The 7,629-nt window shown below is 40.8% G+C and overlaps 1 protein-coding gene across 4 annotated transcripts in view; it reads left to right on the top strand.

The window, feature by feature from the left end:
• SLC29A2 (solute carrier family 29 member 2) overlaps positions 1–2,120 on the top strand; it is an 81,457-nt gene extending 79,337 nt beyond the window's left edge. For all 4 annotated transcript variants that reach the window (XM_056527321.1, XM_056527322.1, XM_056527323.1 and 1 more), the window contains exon 13: positions 1–2,120. This exon is cut by the window's left edge and continues 1,902 nt beyond it. The gene's annotated coding sequence lies outside the window, so the exon portion shown is untranslated.
• The last annotated feature ends 5,509 nt before the right edge of the window (positions 2,121–7,629 follow it).

Here is a 7,629-nt window from a genome sequence, read left to right as displayed (position 1 = left end):
CACGGCCGATCGGGCCGATGCCCGGCATTAACCCTTTAGATGCCTCAAAGTTCATCAGGGAGTCTAAAACGAAAGTAAAAAGAATCCCGGCAGCTCAGCGGCGCTGATCGGGACTATCGTGACAAAAACACGATGTCCCGATCAGCTTACCGGAAGACGATAGGGTCCTGACCTGCCTCTCCGTTGTCCGATCGGCGATCTACTGCTCCATGCCTCCAAACAAGTTATAGGGGTCATAAGATGCCAATTTTAAACATAATAATTTTGGTGCATGTAGTTTAGAATTTTTTTAAAGTATTAAAATAAAACCTACATAAATTGGGTATCCTTGTAACCGTATGGACCTACAGAATAAAGATAAGCTGTTGTTTTGCAGCAGGTTATATTATAAAATAAGTGATGTCGTTGCAAAGTATAATTGCTGATGCCAAAAGCAAGCCCTTATGTGTCTCTAGGTGCAGAATTGAAAGCGTTGGGACTTTTAGAAAGGAAGGAGGAAAAAGCGAAAAGTCCTTAAGGTGAAAATAGGCTGAGTCCCTAAGGGGTTAAAATAAAAAATTTCCACCGGAGTACCACTTTAATTGCCTCTTTCCATCTGCAAAATGGCAGAAATGTATGCTGAGCTTTCAAAAAACGATTCATTAACATTAGTGCCATGTTCAATATGTTTTGTAAAAGGTGAAAGGCTAGGGTCACATTGTTTTTTAAGGTGTATTACATTTCAGTTTACACCTTTTTTATTTATTTTTATTTTTTTCTTATGTCCAGTCAAGGTCATTTTCCCATAGAAGTCATTGGGAAAAACGCTGCACCGTTCACATGTAAATAAAAAAAAAAAATTTATTGTCAAAAGAAAAATTATTTTGCATGTGGTATAGCTGTTTCTACACGTGGTATTTGAAGCGCTTTTAAGGTTTTCTTTCGAGACGTTTTTGCACATAAACATGCTAATAGGCTTGAAAATTGCAAGCAGGTTTCTTATTTGCAAAAAAAAAGCCTTTAATATCCCGGTAAAATGTTGAAAAGCTGCAAAACGACTTCACAAAACAAAAACGTGCATAAATTTTTTTTTTAAATTGCTTTTATTTACATGCAAAATGAGCCTCAAAATTTCAAGTAATACTTAAGAGCATCAAAGTACACTGTGTAAACATAGCCTAAGTCAGGGTTTCCCAAGCAGAGTGCCTCCAGATGTTGCAAAACTACAACTTCTAGAATGCCCGGACAGCCTTTGGCTGTCTGGGCATGCTGGGAGTTGTAGTTTTGCCACAGCTGGAGGCACCCTGCTTGGAAAACACTGGCCTAAGGCTTCTCATTTATCCTATTACCTCTGATACTCCAGGATATGGCAGCATACAAATTCACTATGGTATTTAAGTCTTTAGCAATAAACTTGTAAAATTAATGTATTTCATATTTATCTTGCCATCTATTATTTATAGGAATCTAAAGGGAGTCAATGTAGTATTATTATAAAAAAAAAAAAAAAATTATTCTTTTTTAGAAGTGTATTTTTATTGGCTGAATATTAAAGGGAACACATTGTATTGTGAAGGGGAACTTTACTTTTCAGTTCTTTGTATTATGACTGATTTATATTTACTCTTTGACTGTGTGTTGTATTGTTGATACAACCTTATATTGTGTGTTAGCAGTGTAAATGCTTGTTAATATTTTTTTATTCTATTACAATAGGCATCTCTGGTGTCGCTGGCTAAATGTTACAGTATAGTCAATCAAAATGAGTATGTATGTACTTTTTCACTGTTAAATTTGGAATTCTGATGCTCAAACTTTAAAGATGTGATTCAGTGAAATAGTGAAAAGGATTGACGTTGTGCTATAGGAGACTTTTCAAGCCGTGGCTTTACGTACAGCACTTCAGACATTCATCCAATAGAATGAAATATTGCCAACGAAGGCATAGTTATAGACAAATCATTGATCATAGGATGTTGCTTGATTTGGCTGTTACAAAACATAGGATTCTTATTGAATTGTACATTTATTTTGTAACTATTATGTTAAAAATACTCAAAACTAGAAGAAACTAACTTAGCATTTTACCAGTTATTTTTTTATGAATAAAGCATTTTTTTATGACAAACATCTGTTCACTGTATTTTCTTTTTTTTTTTTTTCTTTATAAACAAGGACTAGATGGGCACTAAAGAACTTTTCACTAAATATTTGAAGAATCTCTAATATTGTGCAAGCTAAATCATGTACATTTGGAGTTAAGTAACACTGATGCCACCAAATCCTTAAAGGGGTACTCCGCCCCTAGACCTCTTATCCCCTATCGAAAGGATAGGGGATAAGATGTCAGATCGCCGGGGTCCCGCCGCTTGGGACCCCCGGGATCTCTGCTGCAGCACTCACCTGTTGCGCTTCCGCAAACGCTGGAGGCTTCGGCTCCCAACCACAGTGCTCCTGTGCTAGCATTTCTCCTGCGGTATTGCTATCAGTGTGTGAACAGTGGGAGAAGAGGGTTGCATTGACAATCCAACACAATGGGCAGCACATTGAACACATTTTATAAGTGGTCTGAAACTTGTAAATAACTCTTGAAAGAATAAAGTTACGTTAAAACCAAGCACATCATTGTTTATCTTGTGAAATTCCCAATAAGTTTGATGTGTCACATGACCCTCTTCCTATTGAAAAAACAAAAGTTGGATTCAAAATGGCCGCCATGGTCACCAGCCATCTTGAAAAGTTTCCCCCCTCACATATACTAATGTGCCACAAACAGGAAGTTAATATCACCAACCATTCCCATTTTATTAAGGTGTATCCATATAAATGCCCCACCCTGTATATATTTTCCTAGTGATATTCCCCTTGGAAAATACATTACATCAGCCTCCCATTGTTCTCAATGTGATTCTGCTGCACCATTCTCACTACGAAATTTCCACGGCAGATGTACACCGTGTAAATTTTAGACCCCAGACTGAAAGAATGAGCATGTTGATTCTTTCGGCAAAATCATCTTCTTCATTGCTGTCTATGGAAAGGGCTAATTTCCGAGCAGTCCTAGCGCTGGCTTGTTTTGCTATATCACTGTAGACGAAGACCCAGATTTATCAAACTGTGAGAGAAAAAGTGGAGTGATTGTTCCACAGCGACCAATCACAGCTCAGCTAAAGAGCTCTGGTAAAGTGAAAGCTGAGCTGTGATTGGTTTCTGTGGGAAAATCACTCTAGTTTTTCTCACACCGTTCCATAAATCTGGGCCTAAATGTTTGCCTAGAATATCTTTGGGTGGAGATTACGTAGTGTAAATAAGCCCTTAGTGTAGAATGTCATGGATTGGGCTTTTAAAGGGGTACTCCGCTGCTCAGAGTTTGGAACAAACTGGGAGCTCGTGACTTCATAGCACCGCCCCCTCATGACATCACGCCCCGCCCCCTAAATGCAAGTCTATGGGAGGGGGCGTGACAGATGTCACACCCATTCCCATAGACTTGAATTGAGTGGGCGGGGTTATGACGTTACGAGCTCCCGGCTCCAGAGTTTGGAACAGTTTGTTCCAAACGCTGAGCAGCGGAATACCCCTTTAAGGCTGAGCATCCTGGATGAAATTTCCTTCAGGAGAAATGCAGTGTAATAGCAGTGTGTTTCCTGCTTCGAATTTGAATCTGAACGGGCTCTCCGCAACAGATTTTTGACTAATTTCGACATTGCTAATGCAGAAAATCTACCACAGACCCCACTGACTTCAATGGGGTGTATGGCGAATTTTTGTCAGCGGAAATTTCACTGCTGAAAATCTGGTGCAGAGAGCCCGTCCCCATTCAAACTCGAAGCAGGAAACACAAGGCTATTACACAATAAATTCTGCCCGTGTGAACGAACCTTTTAGGATATGGTCACATGTAACTTGATCAGCATGTTTCTGGGCAGTAAATCTGCACTCAATGGTGAAGATTTAATTTTAGACTTAGGCTGTATCCAATGATTAAAAGAAGGGAATATATAATATCTGAAGATTACACGCTGCAGATTTCCTTTTGTGAAATATACATTGTACACTATTCGTATGAATATATCCTTAAATGGGCATTCCGGAGGAGAGAAAAAACTAAACTGGTGCCTGAAAGTTATTTGTTTTATAAATTACCTTTAGAAAAAAAAAAACTAAACATCTTATCCCCTATCCAAAGAATGGGAGATTAGATGTTTGATTGCGGGGGGTCCGGCTGCTAGGACCCAGTGATCTTCAGGCTGGCGCAGTGTTGATCTGAACATGGAAGCTTGGAATGCCTCCTCCATTCATGTCTAAGGGAGGGGGCTTGACAGCTTGTTCATAGCCATCATTCCTCCTTCTGAAGACGTGAATGGAGGGGGCGTGATGGATGTGGACGCTCATCAACCTGCACAGAGCAGAGTTTGCTCCATGCAATGGACGACACCTTGCGGGGGGTCCCAGCAGTCGGACCCTCGCGATTAGAAATCTTATCCCCTATCCTTTGGATATAATGCTCTCTACTGCCACCTCAAACAATGTCAGGAACTGTCCACCTCTTCTTCTCTGGACTTCTCCTGACAAATGTTTAACTTTCTGTTGCCGGTTGATTTGAAAACAAATATTTTCTTCATACCCTTTTAAGGAGTACCCTTTTAATGTTTTTATTTATTTATTTTTTGTAAAGATGGGTTGAGGGTTTAAGAAGAAACTTGTGCAAATAAAGCTGTGTTAACACATTCAGGTTTCTAATTGCCATTATTGAATACAAAGACAAGAATGGATCTGAAGTGAAGATGTCATTTCAGTACATGTTTATTCCACTTATGATCTGTTTCTGTATTTAATAATTGCTATTAACCTCCTAAAGGAGAACTGCAGCCAAATGAAATGACCTTTTATATAGCTGCACAAGTGTAATCTCTGCTAAGCACATACACATTCTCAGCTTTTTCCTCCATGCAGGAAATCTAGTAGTTTATTGGGAAAAGAAATGTAAATATTTTTAATTTTTAACATAATGATCCTGCACATCTCACCTGTCCTGACTAGAGATGAGCGAACTTACAGTAAATTAGATTCATCACGAACTTCTCGGCTCGGCAGTTGATGACTTATCCTGCATAAATTAGTTCAGCTTTCAGGTGCTCTGGTGGGCTGGAAAAGGTGGACACAGTCCTAGGAGACTGTTTCCTAGGACTATATCCACCTTTTCCAGCCCACCGGAGAACCTGAAAGCTGAACTAATTTATGCAGGAAAAGTCATCAACTGCCGAGCCGAGAAGTTCGTGACGAATCGAATTTACTGTAAGTTCGCTCATCTCTAGTCCTGACCTGTGAGAGCTGCGGTGCACCAATTCTCTATTACATTACATTGACCCGATCCAGCTTTAAGAAATGATTGACTATTTAATAATGGTGAATAAGGACAGTTGGATATTGTGATATACTTAATACACTGACAATTGATACGGGACAATCTCCCAGTTGCTATAATCTAAGGATCTGTGGCTCTCAAGTTTTGGCACAGATCCTTTATCATAATATAGGACATACATCTAATGAAAAAGAAAAGTGGCGCATACAGTTGTTGGGACTGTTCATTTGCTCATATATGAACTATGTGGACATTTAATATTCTCTACTCCATTATCATTTTAATTGTAATTTTATTTTACATATATGGTCATGTGTATGTTACCACAGAAAAAGGCAGCAGGAATTAATGTTATTTTGTTGAGGTGGTTTTTAATACATTTTTTTATTATTTGTTAATCTTTATCATCCTGAAGTGAGTCAAAAGGGCCCTGTGACACACTAAATGTTGTTTTAGACCTATTATCAATTTAATAAATAGCCTGAAATTCTCGGTTAAAACTATCTGCAACAGGTACTTTGATATTTGCTGTGAATTTCCAGTTCCTTTCTGTCCTTTTAGTTCTTGTGGACTTCCAGTCCTCCTTTAAAAGGGGTTTATTGAAAATGTTTTCATAGATATAAATCCAAGGAAAAGAAAAAGAACATACAAATAACATCATAAATGGTCAAGACCAGTCAGCATGTCATGGAAAAGATAATAAACAATAGGGAGGACCCCCGTCGGCAGATAACACCATATGCATGTAAATAAAGGCCTCCAATACCGGGGTGCTAATAAAACAAAAACCCATAACATTAACTGTAAAGATAAATAAGGAAGCGTAAGTTCGCGTATCCACAAATACAGGTGGTGGGCCCAGAGAGCCACAGACACTGGGAGGGAGGGCAGGAGGGGGAAACAAAAATGGACCACAAGACAAACCCATAACAATCCACGAGAGGAGGTGAGGGGGGGGGGGGGGAGAAAGGGAGGGAGGGAGGAAAAGAGAATGAGGCAGATAAATCAAGGTGGTTGTCGATCAGAGAAGCGTTCCCAAGGTTCCCAAACAGAGAGAAAGGAGGGGATAGAATTATTTAAAGAGGCTGTGAGGAATTCCAAGGAGTGGATCTCACGTATACGGATTAACAGGTCAGATTCAGGAAGGAGGAAGGGACCTCTAATAACAATAAAATACAAGAGTTTTAGCGGCCAAGGCTATATGCATGAAAAGCTTAAAGGGGTACTCCGGTGAAAAACTATTTTTTTTCATATCACATCAGCACCACAATGAGATTGCTCCCCATTGATCCTAAAGGAACAGGAAGCACAAAGAGGTTAAAAGGCCCCTCCCCGGACAACCCCTCAGTGTTTCCTGTTCCTTTAGGAAGCATTGGGGTTTTACCTCCTGGGGCTGGTGTCAGGATCGGTGTGGGCCAAGCCAGGCGGCAGAGGTCGGTCTTCCTAGGATTTCCCCCTCTCAAGATGCCGCTCAGAGTCGCGCGCTCTGCGCTAGCCTCCCGGACCCTCCAATTCCCCGCCGCGGCGCTCGGTGAGTTTAAGCTGCAGGGAGATAGGTGTGCGGGACCTCGGGCGCACGTGCGTGTCCCCCCTGGTCTTTTCTGCTGGGATTGCCGGAGACCGGAAGTTCCGCCTCTTCTCTCGGCACGGATTTTGTATCCTGGCCGGGGGCGGTGCTGCACGTGGGGACGCCGATTGGAAGGTGCCAAAACCCGAATCAGCTGGGCTATTTAAAGGTAAGACTCACCCATTTTATGTCTTCTGCTAGAATGGACGCTACCTCTGCAATTCGCTCTGAGTCTGCGGAGCTAGGGAAGTCGATCAGCCCAGTGAGTATCTGGCCCCTTGGGGGGGGGTTCACTTATCTTGTGAGGTTTATTCCTCTATTTATGGGTATTCCTTCTCTCCTTTTTTTTAGGGAGACAAGGACACCCCGAAAAAGTCTTCTAAAGTCAAGTCTAAGAAATGTGCCATATGCTTTGAAAAATTACCTGAAGGACATCTTAAATCCTTAATGTAATTCCTGTACGGCCAGGATTGTTCAGCAGGAGACTCTGTCTTTTATGGACGAATTAAGGTCACTAATTAATCAACAGGTCCAGGCCTCTGTGGCAGCTGCTCTGCCTAAGCCAACTTCTTGTGATCCTCCTCCTGCTAAAAAATCTAAGCCTACAATTAATGTGGATTCTGATTCAGATTCTGAAATAGATGCCTTATCTTCTAACCTGGAGTCAGAGGATGATATTCCTTCTTCCTCCAAAAAATTAGAGGATAAGAGATAC

The sequence above is a fragment of the Hyla sarda genome, chromosome 6, assembly GCF_029499605.1.
Source record: "Hyla sarda isolate aHylSar1 chromosome 6, aHylSar1.hap1, whole genome shotgun sequence".
Lineage (NCBI taxonomy): Eukaryota > Metazoa > Chordata > Amphibia > Anura > Hylidae > Hyla > Hyla sarda.
The sequence above is the reverse complement of the archived record's forward strand: the minus strand, read 5'-3'. Positions and strand labels throughout refer to the sequence as shown.